This window comes from Saimiri boliviensis, chromosome 11, assembly GCF_048565385.1.
Source record: "Saimiri boliviensis isolate mSaiBol1 chromosome 11, mSaiBol1.pri, whole genome shotgun sequence".
In the NCBI taxonomy this organism is placed as follows: Eukaryota; Metazoa; Chordata; class Mammalia; order Primates; family Cebidae; genus Saimiri; species Saimiri boliviensis.
In genome coordinates this window covers 115,960,421-115,977,470 of record NC_133459.1, presented here as the reverse complement: position 1 = coordinate 115,977,470, position 17,050 = coordinate 115,960,421, and the positions used below count along the sequence as shown (strand labels likewise).

At 40.5% G+C, this 17,050-nt stretch overlaps 1 long non-coding RNA gene across 1 annotated transcript; it reads right to left on the bottom strand.

The window, feature by feature from the left end:
* Positions 1–9,212: 9,212 nt before the first annotated feature.
* LOC141580345 (uncharacterized) lies at positions 9,213–16,804 on the bottom strand. Its single transcript, XR_012512583.1, has 3 exons — positions 16,257–16,804; positions 12,315–12,399; positions 9,213–10,767 (listed from the first exon to the last, which is right to left on the bottom strand). It is a non-coding gene; the product is annotated as an uncharacterized LOC141580345 (long non-coding RNA).
* Positions 16,805–17,050: the final 246 nt, after the last annotated feature.

The following is a 17,050-nucleotide window of genomic DNA, read 5'->3' as shown; positions in this document are numbered from 1 at the left end:
CAGCTACTGAGGGGCTGATGTGGGAGGATCTCTTGAGCCCAGGAGGCTGAGGCTGCAGTGAGCCACCACTGCACCCCAGCCTGGAAGACAGAGTGAGACTCTGTTTTAAAAAAAAGAAAATAAAAGAAATTGTGATTGACATAAGAAGCAAAGGATCAAAAAGGTGACACCAGTAATTACATTGATGCGATAAAGAGAATCATTTTGTATCATAGGCCTTTTTGAACAATTAATGTGTGGTGGCCTTGAAATGTGTTTTCTTGGACTACATTTTGTTATCATTGAGATACTGTTAATGTATTAGTTAGCACAACTAAAGATAGTAAAATAATTGAATTAAAGTACAATCATATTACTAAATGCTATAAGCAGAACTGATAAGTGATCAAGAGCTAGGGGCTAGGGTCAACTGTATGGTAGACATGGGTCTGGTGGGTGACTAAGTGTTATCATCTAGGTAAAGCTTAACTAGAAGTGTGAAGATGTTAACCTGAATTAGGGAAACCATAAATTCAGGAGTGATAAGTAATAAGAATTGTAAAATTAAGACTGTTGCTGGGTGAATGGATGTTAGGACTAAGGTGGCTCCACCAATTTAAGCATATGGTAGATGGCCACTGTAATGTTGGCTCTTAATTGTACTGCTAGGGCCGTGGGTTGAATAAAAAGGCTAATATTATAGTTTCAATAATTATTAGCATAGAGATAAGTAGGACAGGTGTTCCTTGTGGTAGGAAGTGAGGCATTAATAATGCCCTGTTCTGTGGTGAAAGCCAGTAATTACTGCTCCTGCTGATAGTGGGACAGTTATACCTAGATTTTCTGATAATTGGGTGGCTGGTGGGAGTGAGTGGGGTAATAACCCTAGTAAATTTGTTTAGCTCATAAATAAGTGAAATTAATATTATAGATCAAATATATTCTTTAATATTATGTATTGTTATTTGTTTTAGTATGAGTTGCACGAATCATTGTTGAACAGAAACTAATAGATTATTGATTAGGCGACTGGGGGCAGGAAACATGATATTTAGAAATTAAATGATTAGAATCATTACAATAGGTAATCCTATTATTGTAGGTATAATGAAATAAGTGAACAAATTTTTATTCCCTTTTTTTTCCTCAAGGGATCTGGTGTTTTGATGCTTTGAGGTTCTTTGGTGATGGATTTAGAAAATAAATATAGTTCAATTTTTTTCTGAGGCAGTTTCACTCTTGTTGCCCAAGCTGGAGTGCAATGGTGTGGTCTCGGCTTGGCTCACTGCAACCTCAGCCTCCCAGGTTCATAATTCTCCTGCCTCAGCCTCCCAAGTAGCTGGGATTCCAGGCACATGCCACCACACTTGACTAATTTTTTGTATTTTTAGTGGAAACAGAGCTTCACTATGTTAGTCAGGCTGGTCTTGAACTCCAGACCTCAGGTGATCCACCCACCTCTGCCTCCCAAAGTGCTGGGATTACTTGCATGAGCCACTAGTTCAAAATTTTTAATGAGATAAAATCTATAGTGCTAGAAATATTGAAACAATAGTGATAAATCAGCATGGTGCAGTAGCTCATGCCTAAAATCTTAGCACTTTGGGAGAAGGACCACCTCAGATTAGGAGTTTGAGATCAGCCTGGACAACATAGTAGGTGCCCATTTCCACAAAAAATTAAAAAATTAGCCAGACATGGTGGCAACACCTGTAGTCCCAGCCACTCAGCTGGCTAAAATGGGAGGATCTCTTGAGCTCAGGAGGCTGCAGTGAGTCCTGATTGTATCACTGCACTCCAACCTGGGCAACAGAGAAGACCCTGTCTAAAAAAGGAAAAAAGTGATAAATCATGTTGATGTGTCTAGTTATAGCACTTCATTATGAAGACATTAATACTCTTAGTCTTGAACTTAAAAGATTAAGGTTTTTTAGCTTCACAGTGGCATTATAACAGATGATCAGTTTTTAAAGTGTTTTAGTGGAACTAATTCAAGCACAATAGGTGTAAAGCTGTGATTTGATCTACAAATTTCTAAGCATTGTCCATAATACAGGTCTGGTTGTGTGGGTGTTACTTGATTTAAACACCCTGGAATTGTGTCAGGTTTTAGTCCTAATGATGGAACAGCTCATAAGTGTAGGAGATTTTTAGAGGAGAGTAGTATATGAGTTGATATTTTTATGACTACTTGATAATCAACATTGAGTAGTCATACTTCTCTTGGTTTAGATTTGTTATAGGGATTATGTGGGAATCAAAATTTAGGTCTTTGTAATGTGTGTATTCATAACTTCAGTATCATTGATGGCCTGTATATTTACAGTTAGGGAGAAGTTACTAATTATATTCATTATGTATATTAATAGGATTTGTAAAGATGGTAAAGCAATTAGGATTAAAATAATAGTGGGTAGCATAGGTCATAATGGCCAGGCAGTGGCTCATCCCTGTAATCCCAGCACTTTGGGAGGCCAAGGTGGGCTGATCAGCTGAGGTCAGGAGTTCAAAACCAGCCTGGTCAAGATGGCAAAACCCTGTCTCTACTAAAAATACAAAAATTAGCTGGGCGTGGTGGCAGGCACCTGTAATCCAAGCTACTCATGAGGCTAAGGAAGGAGAATTGCTTGAACCCGAGAGGTGGAAGTTGCAGTGAGCCAAGATGGCACCATTGCACTCCGGCTTGGGCAACAAAGAGTGAAACTCTGTCTCAAAAGGAAAAAAAAAAAATAGTTCATATCGCCTCTACTTCTTAAATATCCATAGTATTTGTGTGCATTAGTTTAGTTGTCAATAAAATAATGTAAAGGACTAAAGGGCTAACTAAAAATATAATGAAAGCATGACCATTAAAATGCAAAAATTCTTCTGTAATAGGCAATGCTGCATCTTGAAGCCTAAATAGAATGGGTATGCCATAAAGATATAAAAGATTTTAACCTATATATTAACTTAAACTAAGTTATTTAATATTTTTACTAATATCTCACTTGTCAAGAAAGTCCTAGTGGTTATGAGGCTGGCTTGAAATTGGTTATGCAATTTTGATTCCTTCCCTTCTTATCTTAAGCTTTTACATAAGCAGGCTCTTCAAATGCATGATATGGGGGTGGGCAGCCATAAGGTCATTCAAAGTTTGTAACTGAAAGCCCCACTACTGAGACTTCTCATTATGAAGCAAAGTCTTCTCAAATTATGAGAATTATCAGTATTCTGTTGGTGACATAGAGGATCCTATTGATAAGATGATTTGTCATGTTGTACATGTGTCAGGATAGTTAGAGCATTATCATGGTATGCCTGATAAACCAAGGAAATCTTGCAGAAGTAAGTCAGGTTGATACTCACAAATATAATTTTAAAATAAATTTTGGCTCAGGTTGAGTGTGTAACCTAAAAATTGTGAGAATCAGTGAACAAATCCTCCTATAATAGTGAAAATGGCTCCTGTTGATAGAACATAGTAGAAATGTGCTACAAAATATTATGTGCTGCAAATAACAATGTCTAGTACAATTCCTATTAGGGCTCAACTGTAAATAGAGAAATACAGCCTAAGGCTCATATACAGCTGGAGGTCATTTAATGTTACCCCCAGGTAGTGTTGCTAGTCAGCTAGATACTTTAACTCCTGTGAGAATAGTGATATGGTTTGGATGTGTCCCTGCTCAAATCTCATGTTGAATTGTAATCTCCAGTGTTGGAGTGGGGCCTGGTGGGAGGTGACTGGATTATGGGAGCGGGTCCTTCATGAATGGGTTAGCCCCATCCCTTTGATGGCTCAGCCCCATCCCTTTGATGCTATTCTTGCAATAGCGTTCTTATGAGATCTGGTTGGTTAAAAGTTCATAGCACCTCCCACCTACCCTCTCTTCCTTCTGCTCTGGCGGTGTGAAGATATTCCTGCTTTCCCTTCGCCTTCCATCATGATTTAAGTTTCCTGAGGCCTCCCCAGAAGCTGAGCAGAAGCTTCTATGCTTCCTGTACAGCCTGAGGAACTATAAGAAACAAGAATAAGAAAATACAAACAAAGCCTCCAAGAAGTCTGGGATTATATTAAATGACCAAACCTAAGAATAATCAGCATTCCTGAGGAAGAAGATAAATCTAAAAGTTTGGAAAACATATTTTGGGGAATAACCAAGGAAATCTTCCCTGGCCTTGCTAGAGACCTAGACATCCAAATACAAGAAACAAACAAACAAACAAAAAACCTGGGAACTTCATCGCAAAAAGATAATTGTCTAGGCATATTGTCATCAGGATATCTAAAGTTAAGATGAAGAAAAATATCTTAAGAACTGTGAGATTAAAGCACCAGGTCACCTATAAAAGAAAACCCATCAGATTAACAGCAGATTTTTCAGCAGAAACCCTACAATATAGAAGAGATTGGGGGCCTATTTTCAGCCTTTTCCAACAGAACAATTATTAGCTATAAAGTTTGTATCCAGTGAAACTAAGCATCACATATGAAGGAAAGACACAGTCTTTTTCAGACAAACAAATGCTTAGAGAATTCAGCACTACCAAGCCACCACTATGAGAAATGCTAAAAGGAACTCTAAATCTTGAAACAAATCCTGGAAACACATCAAAACAGAACCTTTTTAAAGCATACAGCTAATGGGACCTATAAAACAAAACTACAATTTAAAAAGAAAAAAATCCCCAAAAACAAAAAGCCAAGGTACACAGGCAACAAACAGCTCAATGAATGGAATGGTACCTGACATGTCAGTATGAACACTGAATGTGAATGGCCTAGATGCTCTACTTAAAAGTTACAGAACTGCAGAATGGATAACAATTCACCAACTAACTATCTGCTGCCTTCAAGAGACTCACCTAACACATAATGACTCATATAAACTTAAAGTAAAGGGGTGGAAAAAGGCAATTCATGCAAATGGACACCAAAAGCAAGCAGGAGTAGCTATTCTTACATCAGAAAAAAACAAATTTTAAAGCAACTGCAGTTAAAAAAGACAAAGAGGGACATTATATAATGGTAAACATATATGCACCTAATACTGGAGCTCCCAAATTTATGAAACAATTACGAATAGACCTAAGAAATTAGATAGACACAACTCAATAATAGTAGGGGACTTCAATACTCCACTGACAGCACTAGACAGGTCATCAAGATAGAAAGTCAACAAAGAAACAATGGATTTAAACTACACTTGGAACAAACGGACTTAACGGATAAATACGGAACATTCCATCCAATGACTGCAAAATACACATTCTACTCAACAATGCATGGAACATTCTCCAAGGTAGACTATATGGTAGGCCACAAAATGAGCCTCAATAAATTTAAGAAAATTGAAATTATATCAAGCACTCTGCCAGACCACAATGGAATAAAACTGAAATCAACTCAAAAAGGCGCCTTCAAAACCATGCAAACACATGAAAATTAATAACCTGCTCCTGAATAATCATTGGGTCAAAAACAAGATCAAGACGGAAATTAAAAAATTCTTTGAACTGAATGACAATAGTGACACAACTTATTAAAACCTCTGGGATACAGCAAAGGCGGTGCTAAGAGGAAAGTTCATATACCTAAATGCCTACATCAAAAAGACTGAAAAAGCACAAACTGACATTCTAAGGTCAGACCTCAAGAAACTAGAGAAACAAGAACAAACCAAACCCAAACACAGCAGAAGAAAGAAAATAACCACAAAGCAGAACTAAATGGAATTGAAACAACAAGAACAACAACAACAAAAATACACAGGATAAATGAAATAAAAAGCTGGTTCTTGAAAAAGGTAAACAAAATAGATAGACTTTTAGCAAGATTAAGAAAAGAAGAGGGGGCCGGGCGCGGTGGCTCAATCCTGTAATCCCAGCACTTTGGGAGGCCGAGGCGGGTGGATCACGAGGTCGAGAGATCGAGACCATCCTGGTCAACATGGTGAAACCCCGTCTCTACTAAAAATACAAAAAAATTAGCTGGGCATGGTGGCACGTGCCTGTAATCCCAGCTACTCAGGAGGCTGAGGAAGGAGAATTGCCTGAACCCAGGAGGCGGAGGTTGTGGTGAGCCGAAATCGCGCCATTGCACTCCAGCCTGGGTAACAAGAGTGAAACTCCGTCTCAAAAAAAAAAAAAAAAAAAAAAAAAGAAGAGGGAAAATCCAAATAACCTCAATAAGAAACAAAACAGGAGATAGGGGAGATAGTACAACTGACACCACAGAAATACAAAAGATCATTCAAGGCTACTCAACCACCTTTATGTGCATAAACTAGAAAACCTAGAAGAGATTGCTAAATTCCTGGAAAAATACAACCCTCCTACCGTAAGTCAGAAAGAATTAGATACCCTGAACAGACCAACGACAAGCAGCGAGATTGAAATGGTAATTTTAAAAAAACCAACAGCCCAGCGAGGTGGCTCACGCCTGTAATTTGGGAGGCTGAGGCAGGTGGATCACAAGGTCAAGAGATTGAGACCATCCTGGCCAACATGGTGAAACCCCATTTCTACTAAAAATACAAAAATTAGCTGGGCGTGGTGGCATGCACCTGTAGTCCCAGCTACTCGGGAGGCTGAGGAAGGAGAATTGCTTGAACCTGGAAGGCAGAGGTTGCAGTGAGCCGAGATTGCACCACTGCATTCCAGCCTGGTGACAGGCGACAGGCGACAGGCCACAGGCGACAGAGCAAGACTCTGTCTCCAAAAAAAAAAAGAAAAGAAAAAAAAAGAACTACCACCAACAAAAAAGTCCAAGACCAGATGGATTCACAACAGAATTCTACCAGACATTCAAAGAAGAATTGGTACCAATCCTACTGACACTACACGACTCTACAAGGCAGAAAATTTGGGAACCTTCCCTAATTCACTCTATGAAGCTACCATTACCCTAATACCAAAACCAGGAAAGGACATAACCAAAAAAGAAAACTACAGATTGATCTCCCTAATGAACATAGATGCTAAAATCCTTAACAAAATACTAGCTAACCAAATCCAACAACATATCAAAAAGATAATCTACCATGATTAAGTGGTTTTGAACCAGGGATTCAGGGATAGTTTAACATACGCAAGTCAATAAATGTGATACATGACATAAACAAAATTAAAAACAAAAATCACATGATCATCTCAATAGATGCAGAAAAAGCATCTGACAAAATACAACATTGCTTTATGATTAAAACTCTCAGCAAAACTGGCATACAGGGGACATACCTCAATGTAAACCATTTACGAAAAAGCCACCACCAACATAATACTGAATGGGGAAAAATTGAAAAGCATTCCCTTTGAGAACTGGAACAAAATAAGGATACCCACTCTCACCATTCCTCTTCAACATAATAATGGAAGTTCTACTCAGAGCAATCAGACGAGAGAAAGAAATAAAGGACATCCAAATCAGTAAAGAGGAAGTCAAACTATCACTGTTTCCTGATGATATAATCATTTACCTTGAAAACCCTAAAGACTCCTCCAGAAAGCTCCTAGAACTGTTAAAAGAATTCAGCAAAGTTTCTGGATACAAGATTAATCTACACAAATCAGTAGCTCTTCTATACACCAACAGTGACCAAGGGTAAAATGGCTGAGTAAGCTTTAGACTATAAATCTAAAGACAGAGATTGTGCTCTCTTTATACCAAGTCTTGTGGTGAATATTTAAAGTGAATTGCGAACTCAAAAGAGCTTCTCTAATTCTTTCACGGTTTCTCCCACCTTTTTTCCCTCAATGACAGAAGTAGATTGAAGCCAGTTGATTCGAATTAGTAGACTAACTCTGTGTGGGATTGGATGACACTGATCTATCTAGTAAGAATTTAGCTTAACTCAGGTGTTTGGTTTGCATTCAGATTTTTCAGGAATTAAGTATGGTGTTCTTTCTCAGGGATTTTTTTTTTATATATAGAGAATTACAATTTGAGATGAGATTTGAGTGGGGACACAAAGCCAAACCATATAATTCATGTTGAGGTACGTTTTTGCTATGCCTAGTTTCTTGAGAGTTTTTGTCATGAAAGGATGTTGGATTTTATCATGTGCTCTTTTTTTTTTTTTTTTTTAACATCTGTTGAGACAATCATAAAATTTTTGTCCTTCATTCTGTTGATATGATATAATTACATTTATTGATTGCATATCTTGCACTGTCCTTGCATCCCTGGGATAAATTCCACTTGACAATGGGGCATAATATATTTTTGATGTACAGTTTGCTAGGTTTTTGTTAAAGATTTTTTATCAGTGTTCATCAGGGATATTGGTGTGTAGTTTTCTTTTCTGTGTGTCTTTCTCTGGTTTTGGTGTCAGACTGTTGCTAGCCTCCTAGAATGAGTTAGAGAGAATTTCTTCCTCTTTAATTTTTTTAATAGTTTGAGAAGAATATTAGCTCTTTATAAATTTGGTAGAATTTGGCAATGAAGCCTTCAGATCCTGGGCTTTTCTTCGTTGGGAGTCTTTTTATTATGGATTCAACCTTGTTACTCATTACTGGTCTGTTCAGTTTTTTATTTCTTCCTGATTCCATCTTGGTAGGTTGTGTGTGTCTAGCAATTTATCAATTTCCTCTAGGTTTTCTAATTTGTTAGCATATAGTTGTTCACAATAGTTTCTGATAATCTTTTATATTTATGTGGTATCAGTTGCTATGTCTCCTTTTAATTTCTGATTTTGTTTATTTGGGTCTTCTTTCTTTTTTCTTGGCTAGTCTAGCTACCAGTTTATCAATTTATCTTTTTTAGAAAACGATTCTTTGCATCATTAATTCTTTGTGTTTTTTTTTTTTTTAGTTTCTATTTCATTTATTTTTGCTCTGATCTTTATTATTTCTTTTAGTAATTTTGGTTTGCTATGTTCTTGCTTTTCTAGCTCCTTGAGGTATATTGTTAGATTGCTTATATGAAGTCTTTTACAGCTGGGAGCAGTGGCTCATGCCTGTAATACAAGCACTTTGAGAGGCCAAGGTGAGCAGATCATTTGAGGTCAGGAGTTCAGGACTAGCCTGGCCAACGTGGTGAAACCCCACGTGAAATAAAAATACAAAAATTAGCCAGGCGTGGTGGTGGATGTCTGTAGTCCCAGCTACTTGGGAGGCTGAGACAGGAGAATCACTTGAACCTGGGAGGTGGAGGTTGCAGTGAGCCGAGATCATACCACTGCACTCTAGCCTGAGTGACAGAGTGAGACTCTGTCTCAAAAAAAAAAAAAAAGAAATCTTTTTCCTTTTTGATACAGGTGTTCACTGCTATAAACTTCCTTCTTAGCACTTCTTTTGCTTATGCAACTTCTCCTCCTCTCCCACAACACATTCAGTCTTTCAGGTTAGGCCTTCACAATGTCCCTTCCATCCTTCCTTCCTGCTCTTCCTGATGCCCACATTTCAATTTAGGTAGGCTTTACCTTGTGCTTGGATCTTGCCACCCCTTCTGCCTGGCCTCAGAAGCTTTTTCTGACCTGTCTCGACCATGCTTACTACCAAATTTAAATGCCATGAATATTGCAAATGTTTAGTAGTAGCACTATCATCAAATGTTCCTCAAAACAGTGTCTGGTCTAGTGAGTCACTTTCAGGGAGTCTCACTACCTGTTGGGTAAAGTCCAAATTCTTTGCAGCCCAGCACTCATGGCTCCTGCCACCTTTCTTCCTCACCTCCTTTTGTCTCCTGAAAAAAAAGTGAAACTCTGTCTCAAAAAAAAAGAAAAGAAAAGAAAAGAAAAAAATAGCCAGGTGTGGTGGCAGGAGGTGGAGGTTGCAGTGAGCCAAGATTGCGCCACTGCATTCCAGCCTGGGTGACAGAGTGAGACTCCATCAGTAGCACAGATGGCTTTGTAAAGCAAATAAATACTCATTAAAACTTTCAATAGGCTTCTCCTGTAGCACATAGTCAATGCGTTGGCCTCCATTGAGCATCCCCACATTGAAAGGCAGGACTTCTTTAACTGTCACAGAGATCTCTTCTGTGTTAATATCACTAGGCTTCTCTGAAGTTGATTCAGGTTCTGCTTCAGTTTCTTCTGCCGTTTCTGAAGCTTGTAAGGCGGGGTATGGAGCTCTGGTAAAAGACTTCCAGGCCATCCGCAGCGAACCTAGCAAATTGTTCTTAAGGTCCATACTCATCCTGGTCAAGCCCTCTCTCAGTTCTAACTGCATCCGCTTCCTGTCTTTATGATGTGGGATCAGCATCGGCTCAAACTCCACTCCTGACTCATGCCCTACATTTAAGGCAATTGGACCTTGTGCCTTTGCCCCTTCTGTACCACATTTTACAGCCTCAATGACTTTGCTCTCCTATCTCAACATCAAAAGCAGCCCAGACTACAAGACCTGTGTTACACGCTCTCTTCTTCATGAAGCCACCCTTGCCTCTGTTCTGCTCTGCCCCTCTAGTGACCTGATTATTTTCTGCCCTGGCTTATAATTGGTTGGCAGTCTGGTTGAGCTGTTTGTCTTGACTCCCACTCTTCCTATGCTCTATGATTTTTCCCACTTCAGAATCCCTTCTGGGATTGCCTGTGACCTCAGATAAATTGTCGTTATTTTTGTATGTTGCTTACCTAGTCAATTAGTAATCTGCTCCTGGAGTTGATGTGTTACTTCTTAGACTTACATTTTTAGTATCTCCCATGATTTGAGTGTTGTGTTTCAGTGCCACAGATTACTTGGTGAAAATGTGTAGACTGAATTCGATTGTGAATAATCACAGGATTCCCTGGTTGAGGCAGCTGTACGTTTACCTTCTTCATATCTTACTTTTCTTGCTTGTAAGATTATGCCAATTTTATTCTGTAAAAGAATGGCATGGAACAAAATTGGACAGATGCTCTATCTTTTTTCAATGTTGTATATTTTTATTGTTGCTTAAAATAAATTTGCTTCCTAGCTTAGATGCAATAGAGAAAACCAGTTTCTCAGGTGTGGTTGCAATCCCCAACTAACTTGTGATAAAACCTTGTAGGGTTTGGATTCTACTAGATAGATTGGAGACAAAGAAAACAAAAACCACACCATTTTAATACATTTTACTTAGTAAAGCCCTCAGAGCAGAAGCTTAAAACAAGCTCAGTACACAACAGGGGAATCAGGCTGAGGCTCTTCCTTTGTAGGTTAAAGCTGTGACACAGACCCAGCCCCGTGCTGCAGCCACCATCAGACCCCTACACCCACCTCCGTGCTGGACATCTCGACCCAGAGCTCCCGCTAGCACCATGAACTCTTGACAGCTAAGATGGGCTCCTTATTTTCCCTCCTAAACTGTTTTTTTAAAATCTTCGTTGGTGATACCACCTTCTGGCAGTTTCTGGGAGCCATGGGAGCCAGGGAAAACCCCCTATTCTTCTTGATCCCTCCTGCTCCCCATGCTGATTTTCCTTCCAAAAATTACCATTTTCAACCATTGCAGAAGCCTCTTCATGCCGTAGATTTCTTGAGCGCCACCTTGGTGATCTCTCTAAAGCACAAATGAATATCTTTTGCCTCTGTTTGAAACCTGTTTCTGTTTTCCATGAACAAGATGCTCACTTCCCCTGTCTGCCTGGTGACAAGCTCATCCTTGGAAATCCTACACAGATATCTTTTCTTCTGGGCTGTTTGATTCTCCCAGTGACTCGATCTCTCCCTCCTCCCTTGGGTTGCATGGCTACCCTGAAGGTCCAGACAGCTGTCTCATACCATGTTTGCTCTAGTTAAGGGCTTCCCATCTGTCTCTGTACTGGGTGGTGAGTGCTGGGATAGTGGTGGCGGTGGATTGGTGTTTGCTAACTGTGTGCAGCAAGCTGCCAAGCACCTAATAGAAGAAGCAAAGTTAAAACCTGTTGACTTGAATATGCAAACAAATCATCACATCCTAGTATTCCAGAGGAAGAAGGGATGTGCTGTCTTCTCTTTTAAGTAGGCATTTTATAGCCCCCAGACAGCTACAGATTGAGTATTCCTAATCTGAAAATCTGAAATCCAAAATGCTTCAAAAGCTGAAATTTTTTGAGTGCCAACATGACTCTCAAAGGAAATGCTCATTGGAGCACTTAGAATTCTGCATTTTTGGATTAGGGATGCTCAACTGGTAAGTGTAATGCACACATTCCAAAATCTTAAAAAAATCTAAAATCTGAAACACTTCTGGTCCCAAGCATTTAGAAGAAGGGATACTCAACCTGTAGTAGCCACTGCATGAGTTTGTCTTGCCCTGTTTCCCTGTGTATTCAACAGGGTGACCCTGTTCCTTTCATGTACCATCTGCTTTCCATCAACCGCCCTTTCCACATCAGTAAGTGTATTTTTCATATCATCTGCATGATATAGTGGAAGAGTCATTGAATTTGGAGTATACAGACCTAGGAACTTATCCTGGCTCTGTTAGCAATTTGTTGTATGATCTTGGAGAAGTCATCTATTTTTCCTCAGCTTCAGGTTTTCTGTCTGTAAAAGGGAAGGGTGGTTATTAGACTAAAATTAGTAGTTTTAGATATGCTCTGGGGTTAGGAAGGCAACAAAATTGGGGCCTCGTCCCTGCCTTCAACCAGAGCCTTCTGTCAAGGTATGTTTTATTTACATATCTTGGTAATATTTAGTTTGAACCAAGGTTTCAACGGTGTTTAAAAATCCCTGGATTGATGAATTATAAAATCCATTTCCTCCTATTATCTCAGGAACCACAGTTTCTCATTCATTAATAAGGAAGAGGTTTTGCTAGTCTTCTGCAAAGGATTATTGCTTGCTGTGAACATTTCTCCCCCTTTAGTTTTCTTAAAATCAAAATTTAATCGTAGGTCCCACTGTTTCTCTGAACTGACTTAGCATGTAAAACCTGGCTTGCTCGTTTGTTTGTTTTTAGAGACGGGGTCTTGCTCTATTACCCAATTTGGAGTGCCGTGGTGTGATTCTAGCTCACCACAGCCTTGAACTCCTGGGCTGAAGAGGTCCACCCACTTCAGCCTCCCCAAACACTGGCATTGCAGGCATGAGCCACCATGCTTGGCATTGTTTCTATTTTTATTGTCTTTTCAGCCTTTGCTCTCAGTGTATGCTGAGATTTGATAGCTGATCATAAAGCACAGCTCTGTGGGGATGTCATCTTGGAGATAAGCTGCTACGCTAAGGGCTGGAGGTAGGCCCAGGCTTGCCTTTTATGAGGTGAGTGGGAAGAGAAGTACTGGGCGTTGGCAGGATTTTAAAAATATACACCATTTGAAAAGCATTTGTTAAACAAACAAACAAAAAAAACTAGTAAGCAAACTAAAATGCAGTGCATTTGAGTATAAAAGGAAAAAGAATTTATTGGGTGCCTTCCACAAGCAATGTGCTGTGTTGAGGAGTGAAAAACAAAGACTACACTGTGTTTTCTCTTCCAGAGTCTACACACCAAACATCTAAGAAGCCATTAAATTAGCCTAACATTTGGAGGTTCATCAATGTTTGTTTCCTACTGAAAACAAAGAGCTTGTGAGCCATTTTGACCTTGCTGATAGAACCTTCAAAGATGAATTTAGTTCAGACTTTTTCTCTGTGACCTGCATCTGCATTCTTTGCAGTGTGTATACTAATAGTTCAAGGATAGAAGGCACATTACAAAATTTATAATAACTGTTATTAGTGACTGAATTGCTGTTTATTTTTTAAAATGAAACAAACTCATCAAAAAAAGCATGGACTCTTGCCTTCATGGTTTTGCAAGTGCTATTCCTTTAATCTAGAACATTTTTCTTCCTGTCTTTGCATCCCCTTCCGCTGGTTAACTGATTTCTGAAGTCCCTGTTTAGAGTATGAGTCCTTTGGGAAGTCCTCCCAAGTCTGAGTTAGGTACCCCTCTTGTGTTCTCCTAAAACATCTTGTACTTACCCTTATACATAGAGCTTACTGAGTACTAACCATGGGTGTACTTTACCTATTTGGATTTACTTAATCCTCTCATCACGATAAAGTAGTCCCTGTCATCATCACCATTAGACAGAGTGGAAACTAAGATGCATAGAAGTTAAGTGACTTGCCTAGGGTAACTTAACTAGCCAGTGCTAGAGCAGGGGAGTCTAGCTCCAGAGTGCATATGCTTAAGTATTCATGGACTCTTGTGCCTCCTGGCGTTGCCAGTATCAGAACAGTCTTGCTGGCAGTGTTTCCCAGGCCTATCAATTTGTTTGGCACTTAGAAGGCATTAGTGTATACTTGTTGGAAGAGTAGATGAAGCATGACTCTCACCTCCAGGAATTTTCTGTATGGTGGCTTGATCACAGAAAGTTATGATATGAGGTCAGAGGCAGAGATTTCAGGAGGCCTGAGGACATGGGAGGAGGGAAAGACTCATGCTGTCTGGGAGTTGAGGGCTGACTCCAGTGTGCCTAACTTTCCCCCACAAGGAGCCGGCGTCTCAGCTGGACAGTGACCAGCCTCTCTGGTTGTGTCAGGACAACCTGGAATGTCTCTTGAACTAGTCACCCAGATAACCTCAATTTTAAGAGAAATAATACATGTTTGATTTGTAGAAGCCTATTAAAAACAAAAACTTTTTTTTTTCTCAGTGCTAAACAGTGAAGAAGTTAAACTTGCCATCTGAACAATGGAATTCCCAAAGCACAGATAAAGAGCAACTTCTTTTTTAAGAGGATTTTGAGTCTAAAGAGTTTGTCTAGAGGAAGCTATCATGAGCCACCCACATTTGCAATGCCCCTGGTCTGGAAGGGAATAGAATGTCAGCAGAGGTTGGCTGAGAGAACCGCAGGGAGGACACCCTGCCTCCTTAAGGATGGCAGCCTGAGTGCTGGGCATGAGGTATTGATGAGAGCTGCTACAATTCGCAGGTGTCTTTAACAGCACTCATTCATACATGTTCAGATAGGCTTTACTTTAGAAAATAGATACATTGCAGCAGGGATGTCAGAACATTTTGCTGTAACCAAGTCTGTGCTTGGTCTTTGCCTGTTTCCTGAACATGCCAGACTCCTTAACTGCACATGGGTTTCTTGCCTCGTCCCCTTCCCCTGGGTCCCTCCAAATCCTTCTTCCTCTCGCATTGAGCCTTCTCAGGTAACTCCACTGTTCACTAATCTCCCAATTTTTGGAAATGCTACAGTGTACTAAAATGGCAAAGTCGGTATTATCTGACATCAGGTTGTGGAGTTTAAGATCCGCTTCTGCCAATTTCTTGGGCATGCCACTTAACCTCTCTGAGCTATCCGTTTCCCATAGGTAAAGGAGACATGAATAACAGTTCCTGCTGCATGAGGTTGTTGTAAGGATTAACTGAAGAAATGCAGGCGCAGTGGCAGGCGCAGTGGCAGGCATACATCAAGCCCTATGGGCCAATCACACAGAACAGGGCCCCACCGCCCTTTGCTCTGGGTCCTGATGGTGTCCCAGAAGTGGCTTTGGAGTTGGAGGTGGCCTTGCCACCCACCACATGCAGCAGACACAAATACAGTGATGTTGAACCAGGGCTGAAGTTATTAATCTAGTGTTTATGTGTCTGGGTAATGGGGATCCTCTCTGGGCTACAGAAAAGAATGTGCTTAATCACTGGCTTATTTGTTTACCAAGTCAGGGGAAGTTTGGCTAAGGACCCTAACTTACATTTGGGGTGGTAGTCTTAACTCACTCTATTGTCCGCCTCATCTGAATCCTTTAGTTTTATAAAATGCCAGAAACAGAACAGTAGGGTTTATTGGCCCAAAGCTGGTAGGGGGACCCGGACCGCCTCTCCATCAGGTGCCGTCTATTATCACGTGTCCTGAAGGTGCTCCCAGCTTCCTGGTACTCACTCCGCCCACTGCAGGCTGCAGGCTTTGTTTTTTTTGTTTGTGTGTGTGTGTTTTTTTTAACAAGATTAAAAAGTAACAATCTCACTATGAATAAGCAAAAACGCTGAAGCGGAGTTATTGCAGGCTCAAAGTGAGTAACTTGAATTTCTGCTGCCAGATTTCTGAGCTTACTGCAAGGGCAGAAAGAAACAACAGATTTGAGCTGTGGGGATTCTGGGGCTTTGTGTCTGCCACTACGGTCAGAGACAGGCCAGTCTTCACTTGCGGATTTTTATTTGTACGCTTCTGAGCTCTCAGGTGTTTAATCCAAAGTAGCTGGAACTACAAGGTAGTGGGTGGGGTAACACGAAAAGACATGAATTCTGTGCTGTGGGATTAGGATTTCATCTTGATATAAACCCAATTATAATGGTTCATGGGGAAATTAAGAAAAAACAAAACAAAAAAAAACAAACATAAGCCCTATTGCTCTGGGCCCAACATTTCCCGGCCATCAACAGTTGCTAACGTTTGCTAAGCTCTTACCGTGCACCAGGCGGGCGCTGCACTTTACGACAGGTGTTGCTTCACTTCATCCTCACAGACCCTCTTCAAGGTGGGTGTTAGTCATATCTCCACTCTGCAGATTCAAAACTGAGATGCAGAGAGGTTGGTAACTGGCCCAGCGTCAAATAATTAGAAAGTGGCAGAGTTGGGACTTGAACTCAGGTCTGACCGATGCCAAAGCCTATGCATTTAATAGGATAGAGGAAAAATATCAATAAACTCTCTCCTTTCCCACTACCTCAATTAGCTCAGTGGAAATAGATTGCTCCCATCTTCCTTATAACATAGTTGGCAGCTTCTCGACTCCAGCATCCTAGGAAAGGGACATGGGTTTGCCTCCAGAGTTCAAGTGTTGAGGAAGGAGGCTGAGGCTGGTAACACAGCACAACACCACAGGGCTGATTATTGACTGGTCTTGGCAGGAATAAGGTCCAGACAAGATTTATATCGTGGGAAATGAGGCGTGGGAGGCAGATCTCCTTCCTGTCAAAGGATAGGTAGCTGCCTAATATAGACTTGCTTGTTTGTAAAAAGCACCAACCACAAGGGCCTTCAGGAGACTTTTGCCCTGTGACCCAGAATGTGAATGTATGATGCGAGGAGAGTTTGTTTTAGGTGGGAGGATTTGGTTGGGCTGAGGTCCAATTGGGTGTATGCGCTTTTCAGCCTATGTGCTTTTCAGATTAGCCAGCTTCTCTCTTACCTTCCTCCTCCCAGGATCGTAGCCAGCACCAAACCCAGACCTTTACAGGCAGGCTCTGGGGACCTGAGAG